Consider the following 18,677-nt stretch of genomic DNA (forward strand, 5'->3'; position numbering starts at 1 on the left):
TGGGCAAGCCACCTAAACACCATTGCCTTGAAAAAAAAACACCTAAAAAAATTCATACTTATGCAGGACAAATTATTTTCAGAAATTGAGAAAGCAGCATATTATTCTCCTTTTATAAAACAAATACAGTCCAAATATTTAAACCAGGGACAGATAAAGCAAAGAATGAACATGATACCATTAATAAATATTGATTCAAAATTAATAAATAAAATCCAACAATTTGGAATATACTCTGAAAAGGATATATATATATATATATATATATATATATATACATATATATATATTTTTTTCTTGGCCATTTCCATGTTGTGTTAACCTTTAGTTTTAGCTTTCATCTTTGTGTGGAACTGAAAGTTCCATCCCTGTGACTCTAAGCTCTGATTGGTTAACTTAATATTCAGCATTGCCTTCTCAGAACAGTACTCAAATCAACATTCCTGGGATGGCTATCTCAATCAATAACTCTATTATTCCAGTCACCTTTCCAACTGACTTCCACTAGCCTCCTCACCTTGAGATGCCCCTAAGGCTTGTCACATATGGTTGAATCCAAACAAGGATTCCCATTTCAGCTCTGCTCACTTCCTACCCAGCTCAACTCACTCACCTGAATGCTCTATCTCTTCACTAGTTCATCCCTATTCTCAAAGTGCCAGACATATAGTAAGGCTTAATAAATTTTCTCATATATATATACATATATACATATATGTATATATTATATAAATTTGCATACATATACATGTATACACACACACACACACATATATATGTATATATGTAACAGTCATCCCTGGTCACCACTCCTAGAGGGAGCTAGACAACATGTGGACCTGAAGTTAGGAAATTGTCATTGTTCAGTCATTTCAGTCTTGTGGCCCCATTTGGGGTTTTCTTGACAAAAGATATAGATAAGTTTGCCATTTTCTTCTCCAGTTCATTTTACAGATGAAGAAACTGAGTTAAACAAGGTTAAGTGACTTGTCCAGGGTCACACAGTCATTCAATATCTGACATCAAATTTGAACTCAAGGCCCAGAATTCTATTTACTGCATCATCTAGCTGTTCCCAGAGTCAGAAAGACCTGAATTCAAATCTTAGCTCAGACATTTACTAGCTGAATTACCCTAGGAAAATTGGCTGGTCAGCAATAAGAATGTTTTAAGCATCTGCTGTCTGCTAGGGGATGTATGGGGTGTTCAAGAGGACTAGCACCTCTGATGTGAGGGTTTACTGAATCTTCTTCAGGGCTTCTGAAAAAAACCTTGTTGTCCACTTTTTAGTCAACTCTCACTTGTGACTCTGAGAAGCTTTCCATGCTCTTTGGCCACATCTTAGCAAGCCAACTCTGCAGTTGGGCTAAGCCAGGATGAAGGAACAGACTTAACTCAAATCTATTGGTGAGTTAGAGGGATGTCTATCCCAAGCATGGGAAGGCTTCTCTTAGCAGAATGGGTAGAATGGAGAATAATTTGTTCCATTGACTATGAAAGAGACCAAAGCAGGTACTGTGGAGCTCTTAGAACTTGGCTAGGTATCAAAGATGCCAACATCATTCACTGCCTCTCAGGGCATTACCAGGCATCCTGACTATTGTCTTGCCATTGGACTTAAGGTTGATGATCATATACAATTCTGCCCCATTTAAATCCAATTCATGCACAAGTCAAGACATCATCCATGATGTCATTGGTCCTTTTCGAAATGAAGGATAAACAATTAAGAGGCCCAAGTCAGGGAAATGGACCCATATGTACACAATTTTAGCAAGCTTCTAATTACTGAAAAGAACTGTCATTTCATTTGTGAAATGACTGAATTGTGCCATGTGAATGTCATTGAATATTGTTGTGTCATAAGAAATGATAAATATAAAGAATCTAGAGAATTTTGTTAAGACCTTAGTAAATTGATGTAGAGTAAGATGAGTTGATCAATCAATATGCTTTTGGTGCATGCTATTTGCCAGAGACTATTCTAAGCACTTGGAATTCAAGAAAAAGAGGACAAAACCAGAGTCTCTGCTTCAAGGACTTTACAGTCTAAGGGGCAGATAACATTTATATAATTATGTATCTAGAAGGTAGACACAATGTCATTAGATAGTACTGGCAGAGGGAGGAAATAGCAATAAGTGGTTGCTAAAGACTTCCTGTAGAAGGTAAGATTTGAGTTGAGTCTTAAAAGAGCCTCAGGAAGCTAGAAGCTAGATGTGAGGAGGAAAAACATTCCAAGCACAATAGGGACAGGCAGTGCAAAGGTCTGGATGGAATTTTATGGTCAAGGAGCAAGGAAGTCAATGTAGCCGCATCATAAAATATGTTGGGGGGAGTATAGTACAAGACTAACAAGAGGATGGGGCAAGCATCTTATATTTGAGGGAGTTACTGAGTAAGGGAATCACATGGTCAGATCAAGGCTATTAGGAAGATCATTTTGGCAGCTGAATGGAGGATGGGCTGGAGTAGAGGGAGTCTTGAAAGCCAAGAGACCAAGTAGAAAGTTTTCGTAGTTGTCCAGGAGTGAGATGAGGAGGACCTGTATCAGGGTGGTAGTTGACTGAGGACAAAAGGATGATTATCAGAAACGGTGTGAAAGAGAAATGGTTAAGATCTGACTATAGACTGAAGGGGCATAGTGGTACCCTCAGTAATAACAGAAAAGTTGGAAAGAGTGGAGGGTTTAAAGGGAAAGGTAATGAGTTTTGTTTTGAATACTTTGAGCTCGAGATGCCAAACAAATGGAACAATTTTACAGAATGAGCACAATAATATAAAGGAAATAAAATTTCTGACAAATGGGGTGATCAAGTATGACTTCAGAAGACTGAGGAGGAACAGAGGTATGGAATGACACATACATTTTCAGACTTGTCCAATGTGTTGTATTGTTTTGCTTGATTCCTGTTTATAAGTGGGAATTTGATGTTGAAAAACTGGCTCTTTGAGAAAAAAAAGGTAGACACAATACACATTTATATTTAATCTGCATTTTAACATTTCTTACTTTGCTTCCTAAAATTTAAACAATCAATAAAACAATAAATCAAGCCTTGACTTGTAGCATTTGCCAATTTCTGAGGTTTAAATGTTATCCTTGAATATTTAATAATTATTCTCAAGTGTCAGTGCAAGGGACTAGAAAGGAAAACTTCATTTAGTTGTGTGGAGGTGAGGGTGGGGTGAGGGGGAGTGGAAATGTATTAATAAGAAGTGATATGTTTGATTTTTTTAAAAGAAAAAAGAGATAAGTAAAATAAAAATTATGCAGTACACAAAAGAAGTACAGAACAGGAAATAAATAAGGCAATTTTATTACTACCTTAGTAACTTTAACATGAACTTTAAGAAAATAAACTATGTAACAGAAGTTGATGATTTTATATTGAATCCTCTTTTGTTCTTTGTATATTGTGATGTTTCTTTTTTGATGATTATTGGGTTCATACCAAGAAAAAAAATGTAAAACAAAACCACAGTAGATTTGTTCTTCTGGGCTCTAGAGGAAAGAATTGGGAAAAATGAATGGAGGAGCAGTTGAAGAGGAAGATTTGATATTCAAAAACACAAATCTTCCTAAATATAAGTTACCAAAATGCAGGTTCTCCCTTACCAGAGGTCTTCAAAAAAAGCTAGATGATCACTACTTGGGAATGGTAGAGAGGAAATTTATGTTAGGAGAAGGTAGGATTTGATGATTCCTGGAGTGCCTTCTAACTATGATAAACCTCTTCCTTTTGCTCAGCCTCAGGAAATGAGAAAGGTAGATTATTTGATTGCAAAGTTCTCTTTCAGTTCTGACTCTTATGTTCTCAGGTTTTTCTCAGCTCTGACACCCTTTGTTCTAAAGGCCCTCACAGCCGTGAATTCTGGGTTCTAAGGATCTTCCCAGCTCTGACATTTCCATTCTGAGGGTCTTCCCAGCTCCTGCTGTAAGGGCCTAGATGATGGTTACAAGTTGGGATCCTTTATTATTCATTTCCTTCAAAGCTTCAAATAACTAAGCCCTGAAAACAGGTGATGTAGTTGAAAAGTTTAGTGCACAACTTACTCCATGGAGGTGGAGAATTAACAGGTTTGTGCACATTACAGATATTTTTGGATTATTTCATTGTATTGATCAGTTTTACTGATTTTTTGCCACTTTATTTATTTATGTATTTATGTATGTATGTATGTATGTATGTATGTATGTATGTATGTATTTATTTTTAGGTTTTTGCAAGGCAAATGGGGTTAAGTGGCTTGCCCAAGGCCACACAGCTAGGTAATTATTAAGTGTCTGAGACCAAATTTGAACCCAGGTACTCCTGACTCCAGGGCCGGTGCTTTATCCACTATGCCACCTAGCTGCCCCTTTTTTGCCACTTTAAAAAAAAATTCTGATATATGGGATAACTCTCTGGGAGGGGAAAAGTAAAGAATAATGGAATAGCCATAATGATGTAAGAAATAGAAGATATGAATAAAAATTTATTTACGACAAAAAGTTTGGGGCAGTTAAGAGGGAGAGCAAGAAGCGAGCAAGAACCTAATTCTTCATCCTTTGGGGGAGAGGGAAGAGATTTTTCTCTCCTTTCCTCCCTTTGACCATAGTTTCTAGTAGCAGGACCACTTGTCCAACAGGAGATGTTCTGTCCAGATGTTCTGGAGAGATATACTCTCAGTCAGACAAAGACACAGAAAAATAGTTGTTGGAATCTAGTATGCCTTCAAAGAATGGGACTTGTGGCAGCAAAGAAGAGAGCCAACCATGGAATCAAGAAAAGAGCTAGCCCTAGTCATTGATAGCCAAACTATAGAGAAGCATACCCCAGACCAGCTAGGTTGCTCAGTGGATAGAGCACCAGCCCTGGAGTCAGGAAGACTTGAGTTCAAATGTGACCTCAGATACTTAATAATTGCCTTGCTCTGTGACCTTGGGCAAGTCACTTAACTCTATTGCCTTAAATAGATAAAGTTTTTTTTAAAAAAAGAGAACAGATCCTGATATCCAGCTAGTGAATAATACATGTAGCAGAGATTTTGAACCCAGGAGAGACCTATATGGGGATTCTACAAAAGAGGAGAGATGCTGAGGCCTGGCAGTTCTGGAGTTGAGATTTGCTTTGGTCACACATGTTTTCTTCTACTATTGTACTCTCAATTTGGGCTCATTCTTTCTATGGATGTCACATGTGTTAATGAGAAATTGTGCTCCAGGTTACTAAAAGGGATATGAATCTATTAGGTGTATGTTAATAGGAAGTACATCAATGGGTTCTTGTGAGCTTTATAAGCAACCACTGAGAGGATACTCTAGAACTTAATGTGGCAGCCACCTTCTAGGGGACCAAATCTATGAAGGAGAATGTGAGTTCCGGGTATGGGGGCTTCATCTGGATTTGAACCACAGACTTCTAGAGAAAATTAACAATTTTTCTTTTGTAAAGATGGTTTTAAAATGTGTATTTCCTTTACATGTCAGGCCAATTTCTTTGAGATAGATCTTTCAGGGTCTATTATTTATGTTCTGCAACCCATTCTTAAAAGTATTGCTGCCTAGCAATCCATGTGGCCATAGTCAGTGCTATATTCATGTACACCACCAGGGGATGCTCTAAGCTCAAGCTTTAAAGATTTATTTCCCCTATATATGGGCAAGACACCAAATTTCCATATTTCCCCAGTATTTTCCTCTTTGTTTCCCCCCCATTTTCTATGTTTAAAGTCTAGGAATGATTACAGAGTTTCCCCAAAGTCTTAGCATAGTTTTAGGCCTTTGTAGCTTAAAATTGCACTGAACCTTTGGGGATACCCTATATCTTTTCACAATTTATATAAGGATGTACCCCATTTTGGACAGCTAGGTGGTAAATTGGAGAGAGTTCCAGGCCTAAAGTCAGGAAGATAAGAATTCAAATCTGGTCTCAGACACTTACTAGCCTTGGGAAAGTCACTATGGATGCTCTGTATATTAATGGGAGATGCTTTATGGCATCTTAGTTAATGGAATATGAATCTATTAGCTGAATGTTAATAGGAAGCCTACCAGGGGGTCTCGTGAACTGTAGTTTTAGACATAGCTACTGCCAAGGCACTGTACTACTCAAGGCAGCAGCCATCCTCTGGGAGACACAAATCTGTTTCCTTATCTGTACAATGATCTAGAGGAGGTCATGGCAAACCACTCAGCTATCTTTGTCAAGGAAATCCCCCAAAGAAGTCACAAAATGACTAACAAAAGTGCTCCATTTAGACTTTAGCAAATTTGGAGGTCATGATGATGGTGATGATCGTCCTTCATGCTTGAAGAAGACCTTGACATCAGGGAGGTGATGCCATGACAAGCACATGAATTGGAATTGTAGGAGGGGGTGCTGTGCTAAGTCACCAGCCTCACTTTCTCCTCAGGAGCCATTTGGGTCCAGTGGCCAGAAATGGATCAGGATGACTGGAGATGGTCCTAGATGTGAAGCAATCAGGTTAAGTGACTTGCCCAGGGTCAAGTGTCTGAATCTGGATTTGAACTCAGGTCCTCATGACTCAAGGGTCTGTGTTCTATCCATTGCTCCACTAACTACCCTGGAAGTTTAAGGAGTAAGAACAGAGACTTTGAGATATAAGGGTGAGAACCTTTCAGGTATGATTGGATCATTCTCCATCTGATAAAGACTGTGAAATAGTAGGTCATTTGCACATTTACATCATTTGCAGAGACAGTGAACTTGCTATCAGGACATAGTTGCCTCTGTCTTTTCCCCAGTCACTCATTTGTATAGATCATCAAGAGAAATTGGGAATTTAAAAAAACTAGGAAACCTTGAACCCTAGATCTTGTTCATGATTGTTGGGCAAATAGCCGTTACCTGCTTATTGAGAAAGGTTTAGGAAAGGTACTGAGAGATCACCCTAAGTTAGGATGAGTCCCCCACTGAAGGGTCCTCACCCTGAACAGAAAGTTATAGAGAGGAAAGCTTGAAACTTTGCTCTCTTTAGAATATGTGCTCTATTAGGTATCACTCCAATATCTCTGATTTTTGAGTCTTTTTTGGTGCCCAAAGACACAAAAATGCAGGAGGGAAACCAAAGCCACAGGTTGAAGCATCTTTGAATGGGAGGTACACTAGGGAATCATTGAGGAACCTCTCAAAATCTTTTATCATGGAAATGACAGATCAGATCTATGCATTCAGTGACTGAACAAGTTATGGTATATGAATGTAATGGGGTACTATTATATGGGGCAGCTAGGTGGTGCAGTGGATAGCACACCAACCCTGGAGTCAGGAGTACCTGAGTTCAAATCCTGCCTCAGACACTTAATAATTACCTAGCTGTGTGGCCTTGGGCAAGCCACTTAACCCCATTACCTTGCAAAAACCTAAAAAACAAAACAAACAAACAAAAACCCCAAGAAACCATGAATGATTGGACTCTAGAGAAACTTGGGACAAATTATTGGAATTGATGCTGATGAACCAAGAGAACATTGTACACAATGACAACAACATTGTGAGATGATCAACCTTGAAGAATGCAACTCCTCTCAGCAGTTTAGAGAGCTAGGACAACCCTAGGAGACCTGCTAGGGACAATGCTATCCCCATCTGGAGGAAGAAAAACAAAACATACCATACAGAATGTGAAAGAACACTAAATTCACTTCTTAAAAATTTCTCTCATCTTTTTCTTTCCTATGTCATGCTTTTCTTTTTTTCCCCCCTTAATTCTAATTTCTCATACAAAAAATGACTAATTTGTAAACATATTAAGCACAAATGTATATCTATAATATTTACCAGACTGAGAAAGGAGAATGTGAAGGGAGGGTGGAAGGAAATTATGTAATTTAAAATATGCATATACATGTGGAGAAATATTGAAAAACTTTCAAAACATGTCATTGGAAAAATAAAATATAAATTGAGGAAAAAAAAGATCTATGCATTCAGAAGATTACTTTTCCAGTTGTGTGAAGGATGGATTGGAGAGCAGTCACTGAAGTTGGAAGGGACTTGAGAGGTTTTCAAGTCTAACCCCCTCATTTTACAGATGAGGAAACTGGGACCTAAAGTGATTATACCAAGGTCACAAAGGTAACAAATGATAGATCAGAGAAAGACTGAAGACCAGAGAGATCAATTAATAGGTTATTATTAAATAAAATGGAAGACTAGACACTTTCTCCAATTCCTACTACCTCTCAAATCTTTCCAAAACAGAAATGATAAAGAAAAAATAAAGCAATTCAGCTATTTCTATTGTTTCTAGAACACCAAGAATCCAAAAGAAGCTTAAGTGAACTGTTGTTCACTGATTCTGAGCTCACTCAGCACCTCTCCCTCACTTCTCATCCATTGAGGTTACACTAGAAGTTTTAAGAACGTGATATAAGTATCAATAATTTCTCCTACACCCCACTCCCCACTTAGTCTTGGCTCCAGGCTGGAAGTTTCTGTGAATCTCAGTAGCCAGCTTGGCCACAGCCCTTCAAGAACAAAGATCTGCTGGGGGCTGAAACTTGGAAGCACCAACATTAGTGCCTGGAAAAAAAAAACAGCCTCTGATGGTGCCGGGAAAGACTGGTACCAGGTCAGAGAAGTTAGCAGAGGGAGTGGGGGAGGTCACCAGGACAGGACACTGGGATATGATGAGTTTTACAGTATATTACTAGTCTTGAAGGAAATGTACAGCAACCATCTGGGACTGTGATGACCACCCAAAAGTCCCTTGGGGCAGAAACCTGGGCTAGTGAATTGTGAATTGCCCACAGTGGGAGAATGAGACATTTTGAGACTTGGCCCCCAAGGAAACCACAATCAGACAAGAGGCATTTAGAAGTGACTGATAAGGAAAATAAGGAGGGGAAAGTACCAAAAATTACTGAAGAAATCTCTAAGGCCTTGAACATAAACAGATAAATCAGCAGGAAAAACAGTAACAACAGAAGGAAACATGGTCTCTAGATCTGGTGAATGAATTCAGGTAGCTATAAATTAATACTAGGAAATAAAGGGAAAATGATCCAACACCTGAAAAAGAGGACTCAGTGGAATTTGAGAACATGGAAGTACACATTGTTCCTAAGTGGTTTAAAGGAGGAAATGAGAGTTGTGAAAGCAGAATTTATGTCCTGAACAGCAAATATAATGAAAAAAATAGAAAAAAAATTAAATCTGCAATGGCAAGCCTCACCTAAGAAATAAGCAAGAACAATAAAGAAGTGAAGATGGGGGCAGCTAGGTGGCGAAGAAGTGGATAGAGCACCAGCCCTGGAGTCTGGAGTACCTGAGTTCAAATCCGGTCTCAGACACTTAATAATTACCTAGCTGTGTGGCCTTGGACAAACCACTTAACCCCATTGCCTTGCAAAAACCTTAAAGAAAAAGAAAGAAAAAAAAGAAGTAGAGATCAATCAGGAAGAAGAAAAGCAAAAAAGAAGAAAAAGAAAAAAGAGCATTAAAAGAAAATATGGGGGCGGCTAGGTGGTGCAGTGGATAAAGCACTGGCCCTGGAGTCAGGAGTACCTAGGTTCAAATCTGGTCTCAGACACTTGATAATTACCTAGCTGTGTGGCCTTAGGCAAGCCACTTAACCCCATTTGCTTTACAAAAAAAAGAAAGAAAGAAAAAAAAAAAAAGAAAATATGATCATTATGTAAGTAAAACATATAGATCTCAAAACCAGGATGGAAAGAGACAACCTAAGCATAACAGGTATTCTAGAAAAATATGACAGGACCAAAAGAAAAACCCTTAACATCATAATAAAAGAAAACTTTCCAGAACTTCTGAACATAGAAAATAAAATTCCAATGGAAAGAATTCATAGATTGCCTCCAGAGCAAAAACAAAACAAAACCAAAGTTATAACTTCCTAAACAGAGTAGTGATTAAATTTAATAATTCAACTCAGAAACAATCATCTCTGTAAACCATCTGGAGAAAGACCTTTAAATACAAAAGAAAAGACATTTGAATAATGCAAGACTATTCAATACTCACTAGAAAAAGGAGGAAGGCATGGAATGTGTTCTCAAAGAGCACTGGAACTCAGGATAACCTATCCTGAAAACCTGAGCTTAACCATATAGGCAGGGGCGGCTAGGTGGCATAGTGGATAAAGCACCAGCCTTGGAGTCAGGAGTACCTGGGTTCAAATCCGATCTCAGACACTCAATAATTACCTAGCTGTGTGGCCTTGGTCAAGCCACTTAACCCCATTTGCCTTGCAAAAACCTAAAAAAAAAAAAACCAAAACAACCATATAGGCAAAAGATGACTATTTGATAATGAAGAGTTTGAAATAGTTTTAAAAAAGAAAACTAAAACTAGAGACTATTTGCTTCTCAAACACCTCCAAACAACAGAAATATAGGAATGGATAAAGGCTGATAGCAATAGCAATAGATCACTAAGAGACTTCACAAGGAGACAAGGATGAATATGCAAAATCTGGTAGAGGTAACAAAGAAGAGTTAGACAAAAAGTATTAATGGATAGAACCTCAGGACATTTTACCTATATGTTAATGTTTCTTTTTAAAAAAATTTATTTTTTAAACTCATATGTAAAGACAGTTTTCAACATTCCTTTTTGAAAAGTTTTCTCCTTCCTACCTTTCCCTCCCCCAGCCCTAAGACAGGAAGTAATCTGATAGAGGTTATATACGTAGAATCAAGTTACACATATTTCTATATTAGTCAAGACTCCAAAAGAAGAATCAGAGCAAAGGGGCAGCTATGTGGTGTAGTGGCTAAAGCACCAGCCTTGGAGTCAGGAGTACCTGGACACTTAATAATTATCTAGCTGTGTGGCCTTGGGCAAGCCACTTAACCCCATTTGCCTTGCAAAAAAAAAAAACTTAAAAAAAAGAGCAAAGGGCCTTCTACCCTTTAGCAAGATTTAACAGCATTAAAGATTACAGAATTTGTAATTTTATTGTATTATAAATTTTCTACATTGATAATTCTCTGCCATATCATCCCCAGCACACTTCAGCCTCAATCCCTCTCCACACTTTCTGAAATCCTCAATCTTTCTCCATACATACTGGTACCTTCCCAGACACCTTCAAACATATTCAAGTCTCCCTCATTCCTTAAAAATCTTTCATTAGATCCTACTATTCCATCAAACTCTGTTCCATATCTACTCTCTCTCCCTCCTCTCTCTCTCTCTCTCTCTCTCTCTCTCTCTCTCTCTCTCTCAGTTAACTCCTAGAAAAAGCATTTATGCTTGCCTCCATTTCCTCTCCATTCACTCCTCAACTCTTTGAAACCTGGCTTTCAATCTCATCTCTTAATCAATGGGTAGTTGGTTCTTGTCTTTTGTTATTAAAGAAGACCAAAATGAAATCACTATGTTAGAGACAAATTATAGTGTGTCCAACTGTGTCCAATCAGACCAGTACAAGTTTCTAATGTTTTACCTCAGGTTGGGCACAAATAGTTCTTGTGAACCCCTGAGATAGGTATTCTAAACTTGTATATGTCATGTTTCCTTTGAGCTGCTTCAATTCTGTCTTTCTCATAGAGTGCAGCGCCCTCACTAATGAGAACACATCATGCTGGGCAGTTGCTGCAAATGAATTCAAAAGTTCTTAAAGAGAGACCTTCAAAAGGGCAGCTAGGCAGCACAGTGGCCCTGGAATTAGCAGAACCTGAGTTCAAATTCAATCTCACACACATGATCCTTATTGTGTGCCTTGGGCAAGTCACTTAACTCCATTGCCTTACTAGAAAAAATATAAGGAGAGAGAGAGAGAGAGAGAGAGAGAGAGAGAGAGAGAGAGAGAATCCTTGTGAGAACTTGCCCTGTATGAGTTCCCCATAAAATAGTCTTTTTGGTAAGCATACTTCTGGCATTCTCACAACATGTCCAACACATTGTAGCTGAACTCTGTAATAACACTGTTATATGCTTGGTAGTTTAGATTGAGAAAGGACCTCAGTGTCTGGTGATCTTGCCAGGTGATCTTCAGAATCTTTCTAAGACAATTTAAATGGACATGATTCAGTTTCCTGACATGGTTCTGGTAGACTGTCCAGGTTTCACAGGTATATAGCAATGAGGTCAGCACAATGGCTCTGTAGACCTTCAATTTGGTAGTCAGTCTAATATTTACTCTTCTCTCTCATACTCTCTTTCAGAGCTTCCCAAACACTAAGCTAGGTTCTGGCATTGTGAGTGTCAACCCCATTGTCAATGTGTACCTCCTTGGAAAGGACACTGCCAAGATAAGTGAACTTGTTCACAGAACTCAAAACTTTTCCATTTGCTGTAATTGATGATTCCATATATGGCTGATGGAGCACCTGGGTTTTCTTGGTATTAATTGTTAGACCAAAATGAGCACGAACAGCAAAGAATCAATCCATACTTTGTTGCATCTCAGCTTCAGAAGCAACAGTGAATGCACAGTCATCTGCAAACAGAAGGTCATACACTAACACTTTCTTCACTTTGGTCTTGGCTTGTAGCCTTTTCAAGTTGAAGAATTTGCCATCAATGCAGTAGCTGACCTTGAAACCATGTTCATCCCCAGTGAAGGTGTTTGATAACATGGCTGAAAACATCATGCTAAAAGGTATGGAAGCAAGGACACATCCTTGTTTTACTCCATTGGTGAATGGGAAATCTCAAGAGCATCATCCACTATCCAGACCCTGGGCATGCCCACTGTCATGAAACAAGTGTACAATACTGTTGAACTTCCCTGGGCAACCAAATTTTGACAGAATTTTCCATAAGGATTGATGGTATCAAAGGCCTTGATCAGATCTGCAAATATTATATACTCTGTTCTGTTCCTGGCATTTTTCCTGGAGTTAGGGGAAGCAAACACTATATTGTTCCTCGACCTTTTCTAGAGTCCCATTGGCTCTCAAGAAGTGAGGACTCTGGCAAGAATCTTAGCAGCAATGAATAAAAGTGAAATATCCCTATGATTGTCACAGGACAATCTATTCCCTTTATCTTTTTAGAGATGGATGATAGAGGCATTCTTGAATTTGGGGGAGGGGTGTTCCATATAACCTGGAAAATTTCAGTCAGCTTTTGGATGAGCAATGGACATCCCACCTTGTAGATCTCAGGTGTAATAGAATCACCACCAGGTGATTTGCCACATGAAAGGAGCCTGATAGCATTCAAAATCTCTTCTTCAGTTGCAACTTCAGCTAGGGACTGATTGACTTCAACTTGAGGTAAATAATCAATGACTTCTGCATCTACTGATGATGGTCTTTTAAGAACATTATGTTCAGCCCATCTATCTAGGATCCTGTCCCTATCATTAATCAATGTGACTCCATCAGCACTGAGTAGTTGAGATACATCATAGATCTTTGGCCCATAAATAGCCTTCAGGGCATCATAAAAACACTTTGGATTGTTACTATCTGTATAAAACTGAATATCATCTGCCTTCATGCTGAGGCAAGACTCCTGTATCTCTCTAAACTTCCCTTGTACTTTACTTTTGATTGAATTAAATGCTGCCTTCTTAGAAATGGATGAACTATCCTACTGTTAAACTCTGTGGAATTATAATTTTTCATTTTTCAAGTTTTGTATTTCCCCATCATTATCATCAAACCAATCTTTATGTTTGTGTGTGTGTTCCAACCCAGATGAGCAAATGCTGTACTGTACACCAGATCTCTGAAAGCTACCCATTCTTTTTCTACTGCTCTGTGGATAACTGTATGCTGGCTCAGCTTTTCCTTGAAATTAAACAACAAACTGTTCCTGCTCACAGAGGAATGCTAATTTCTTTTTTTAAAGGAGAACATAATTTAATTCTCTTTTATTTGTTTTTTCATTTTAGAAATATTTTACTTATTTTGAATTTTACAATTTCCCCCCTAATCTTGCTTCCCTCCCCACAACCCCAACAGAAGGCAGTCTGTTAGTCTTTACATTGTTTCCATGGTATGCACTGATGAGAGAGAAATCATATCCTTAAGGAAGAAACAAAGTATAAGAGATAGCAAAATTATACAACAAGATAATTTTTTTAAAATTAAAGGTAATAGTCTTTGATCTGGATACAGATGGTATTCTGCAGGGGTCCAGCCTCTGCGGGGTCCTTGGAACCTGACAGGAGGGATAGAGTTGGCGAAATGAGTTGAGTCAACACAGGGGTTAAAGGCAGGAAGGAGCAGGTTGACTGACTCAGCTGCTTGGATTTATTTTTATAGTTTCAGAATCATGTATGTATCAAGCAAGCAAGCTAAGATCATTTCCTTGGTTACAAAAATGTATAATTTTCATTATCAATCATATAGTTCATATGGTTACAAAGTTTGATCATGTAGTGGTTACAAGTGTGGTTATCAATCATGTAGTTAATTTTCTTGTCTCTGCTCAGACTGTGATGACCTCAACGTATCTGTTGCCTAGTTTGTTGCTGCATAGTAAAGTTCTTAATTAAGCAGAACATTCCTGATAATAATCTTTGATATAATTTGTTTAATGGAATGCTTTTATGTTTTTGTGCCATGTATGTAATGTTCACGCATCTGTTGACTCCTTCAATAACCAATTTTCCTTTCAGCCCTTGTTGGTAGAAACCACAGTTTCTGTGACTTTTTTATTCTTTCCCAAGAAACTAAGGCTGTTAGAGTTCACTTATCGGTCACCTATACTAACTATTCTTTCACCATCTTTTTCATATATTCCTGTGTATGGTAAGGGGGACAAAACTTAATTTCCCTGGAATTCTATCTGACCCATCTTGTATCTGTTTTCCCTGTATATATTCTGACATCTCCTTGGAATTCCCAGTGTTGGGTTTTCCAGAGATTTCATAATGTCGAAGCCTTTTGTATGTCTCAGGGAGAAGCAGTCCTGTTAAATTTGGACAGAGTTCACAATCTGTTTTATTCAAGGAATTTCTCTGAAATCCTTCCTTTATAGTCATTCCACTATTAGGATGAGTAAGTATTGCAATCAATAATATGTGGGGGTCCAGCTTCCATGGGGTCCTTGGAACCTGACAGGAGGGATAGAGTCGGCGAAATGAGTTGAATCAACAAGGGGGTAAAGGCAGGAGCAGGTTGACTGACTGTCAGCTGCTTGGATTTATTTATTTATGTATGTATTTCTTTATTTATTTATTTATTTGTTTGTTTGTTTGTTTATGTATTTCTTTATTTCTTTCTTTATTTTTTTAGGTTTTTGCAAGGCAAACGGGGTTAAGTGGCTTGCCCAAGACCACACAGCTAGGTAATTATTAAGTGTCTGAGACCAGATTTGAACCCAGGTACTCCTGACTCCAGGGCTGGTGCTTTATTCATTGTGCCACCTAGCTGCCCCGGATTTATTTTTATAGTCTCAGAATCATGTATGTTTCAAGCAAGCAAGCTAAGATCATTTCCTTGGTTACAAAAGTGTACAATTTTCATCATCAATCATATAGTTCATATGGTTACAAGTTTTAATCATATGATTACAAGTTTAATTAATAATCATATAGTTAATTGTTTTCTTATCCCTACTCAGACCATGATGACCTCAACCTGTCTGTTATCTTATTTATTACTGCATTGTATAATTGTTAATTCATTTAAAGTTATTAATTAAGCAATTCTTTTAATGGAAAGTTTTTTATGTTTTTTGTGTAAGTAATGTTTTTTGATACACTTCCTTAACAATCTATAGTAAGGGTCTTTATGCTTGTCCACCCATCCATTAACTCTTAAAATAACCAATTTTTCTTTCAGGCCTTGTTGGTAGAAACCACAGTTTCTGCGACTTTTTTATTCTTTCCCATGAAACTAAGGCTGCTGGAGTTCACATATCAGTCACCTGTACTAACTATTTTCTCACCATTTTTTTCATATATTCCTGTGTATGGTAAGGGGGGCAAAACTGTTAATTTCCCTGGAATTCTATCTGACCCATCTTGTATCTGTTTTCCCTGTGTATATTCTGACGTCTCCTTGGAACTCCCAGTGTAGTATCTTCCAAAGATTTCATTATGTTGAAGCCTTTTGTATGCCTCAGGGAGAGGCAGTCCTGTTAAATTTGGACAGAGTTCACAATCTGTTTTATTCAAGGAATTTTTCTGAAATCCTTCCTTTATAGTCATTCCTCTATTGGGATGAGTAAATATTGTAATCAATAATAAACCTATAAATATTGGTATGCATGGAATCCTTATATATATTGACGAAGGAAATATTGTTCCATCAGGCGGTGTGACCACCTTGAGTCTTCTTGCCGCGACTGTGTCAAGCAGCTTAGAGACCCTGGCTCCCAACAGTATTCTCCATCAAAGATATACCAAAATTGTGCCTGATTGTTGCACTAATGGAATGAGCAAGTCCATTAAAGTTGACCATCACCCCCATGTTGCTGTTAGGGTATACAATGTTCTTCTGATTCTGCTCATCTCACTCAGCATCAGTTCGTGTAAAGCCTTGCAGGCTTCCATGAATTCCCTTCCCATCCCTCCTGGTTTCTAATAGAACTATAGTGTTCTATTACATACATATACCACAGTTTGCTAAGCCATTCCCCAATTAAAGGACATTCATTTAATTTCCAGTTCGTTGCCACCACAAACAGGGTTGCTATGAATATTTTTGTACAAGTGATATTTTTACCCTTTTTCACAATCCCTTCAGGGTATAGGCCCAGTAGTGATATTACTGTATCAAAGGGTATGCACATTTTTGTTGCCCTTTGGGCATAATTCCAGATTGCTCTCCAGAAAGGTTGGATGAGTTCACAGCTCCACCAACAATGTATTAGTGTCCCAAATTTCCCACATCCCTTCCAACATTGAACATTATCCTTTCAGGTCATATTGGTCAGTCTGAGACCTGTGAGGTGGTACCTCAGAGATGTTTTAATTTGCATTTCTCTAATCAGTAATGATTTAGAGCAATTTTTCATATGACTATGGATCACTTTGATTTTCTCAGCTGTAAATTGCTTTTGCATATCCTTTGACCATTTCTCAATTGGGGAATGGTTTGTCTTTTTAAAAATTTGACTCAGTTCTCTTTATTTTTGGAAATGAGTCCTTTGTCAGAAACACTAGTTGTAAAAATTGATTTCCAATTTACTACATTTCTTGTGATCTTGGTTACAGTGGTTTTGTCTATGCAAAAAGCCTTTTAATTTAATGTAGTCAAAATTGTCTAGTTTATTTTTAATGATGTTCACCATCTCTTCCTTGGTCATAAACTGCTTCCCTTGCCATAGATCTGGCAGGTAAACTATTCCTTGATCTCCTAGTTGAGGCATGCTAATTTTGTTTAGGTTTTTTTTTTTTTTTTTTGCAAGGCAATGGGGTGAAGTGGCTTGCCCAAGGCCACACAGCTAGGTAATTATTAAGTGTCTGAGATCGGATTTGAACCCAGGTACTCCTGACTCCAAGGCCGGTGCTTTATCTACTACACCACCTAGACGCCCCAGAGGCATGCTAATTTCTTAAGATAAATTCTTCTGTAGTGTTTGCCTTGGACCACAGCTTTTGTAGAATGTGAATATTTAGCTTGGGAAGGCTGAGTCTGTGATCACTCTGGTACTCTGCACCACACATTGCCTCTGTCACATCCTTTCTATCTCTTCTCCTTACAATCATATAGTCTATGAGATGCCAATGTTTGCTACAAGGGGGTGCATCCAGGAAATTTTATTGCATTTAGGTAAATGGAAGACAGTATTTGTGATGACAAGATCACAAGATGAGCAAGTCTTCAGTAGCAGGTGACCATTGCTGTTGCAACTTCCAACTATATTCCTCCCAAGGACTCCCTGTCATATCTGGTTGCCTGAGCCTACTCTAGCATTAAAGTTGCCCAGAATTATGAGCTTGTCCTTGTTTGGTACGTTGATGATAAGGTTCCCCAAGTCTTCATAAAATTTTTCTTTGGGTTTATCATAATGGGAACATAGACCTGATGATGGTGGCCTGGCCTTTTCCAGAAGTGGCAATCTCATTTTCATGAACCTATTGTTCACAGCTTTTGGTAGGCATTCAAGTTTGTTGCCTAGATTAATTTTGATTGCAAAACCTACCCCAGCTTCATAGCACCCCTCTTCACTGCAGCTACTGCAGAAAAATGTGTATTCAGCTCCATCTTCTGTAAACTGGCCTTCATTTGCTAGCTTTGTTTCACTCCAGGCTGCTATTTGGATATGATACCTGTTGAGTTCTCTTGCAACAAGAGTTATTTGTCTTTCAGGACTATTAGATCTTGTGTTGTCCATGAGTGTGCACATGTTCCAAGCACCGATAGCGAGTGGAATTTTCTTTGAAGAACTTTTTGTACTTTGAGTGTGTTTCGACTTCAGAGTGAGATCCCCACCTGCTGCAGTAATCAGATCAGGGTTAGGTAAGCAGACAACTTTTAGGGCATCTTTTCTAGCCCTTCCTTACACCAGGAGCTGAGCAGTGTGATCCTTAAAGGGGCTGCTCAGACACCCAAGGGGTTTCAAATCCCACTGCTACTTCCAGTGAGGAAATGATCCTATGACTAGGCTATGGGTGTGCAGGATTGTGTCTATAGCTTCCACCTGCTCCTTCATCACTTGCCTATTGCCACAGGGCTTTGAGACAAGAATGGTAAAGTGGTATGGGTGATGTAATAACAACAGCAACAACAACTGATATTAATACAGTACCTACTATGTACTGACTAAGCACATTTACAAATATCTCATGTGATCCTC

The 18,677-nt window shown here is 38.4% G+C and overlaps 1 protein-coding gene across 2 annotated transcripts in view; it reads left to right on the top strand.

The window, feature by feature from the left end:
- The window catches only part of IQCN (IQ motif containing N), a 73,285-nt gene that overhangs the window by 33,663 nt on the left and 20,945 nt on the right, over positions 1 to 18,677 (top strand). Inside the window, exon 4 of one of the 2 annotated variants that reach the window (XM_074204799.1) lies at positions 12,470 to 12,576. The exons of the other annotated variant lie outside the window; for it this stretch is intronic. The gene's annotated coding sequence lies outside the window, so the exon portion shown is untranslated. The remainder of the gene's footprint in view (positions 1 to 12,469; positions 12,577 to 18,677) is intronic. 2 annotated transcript variants of the gene reach the window in all.

Source organism: Macrotis lagotis, chromosome X, assembly GCF_037893015.1.
Source record: "Macrotis lagotis isolate mMagLag1 chromosome X, bilby.v1.9.chrom.fasta, whole genome shotgun sequence".
NCBI classification, from domain to species: domain Eukaryota; kingdom Metazoa; phylum Chordata; class Mammalia; order Peramelemorphia; family Peramelidae; genus Macrotis; species Macrotis lagotis.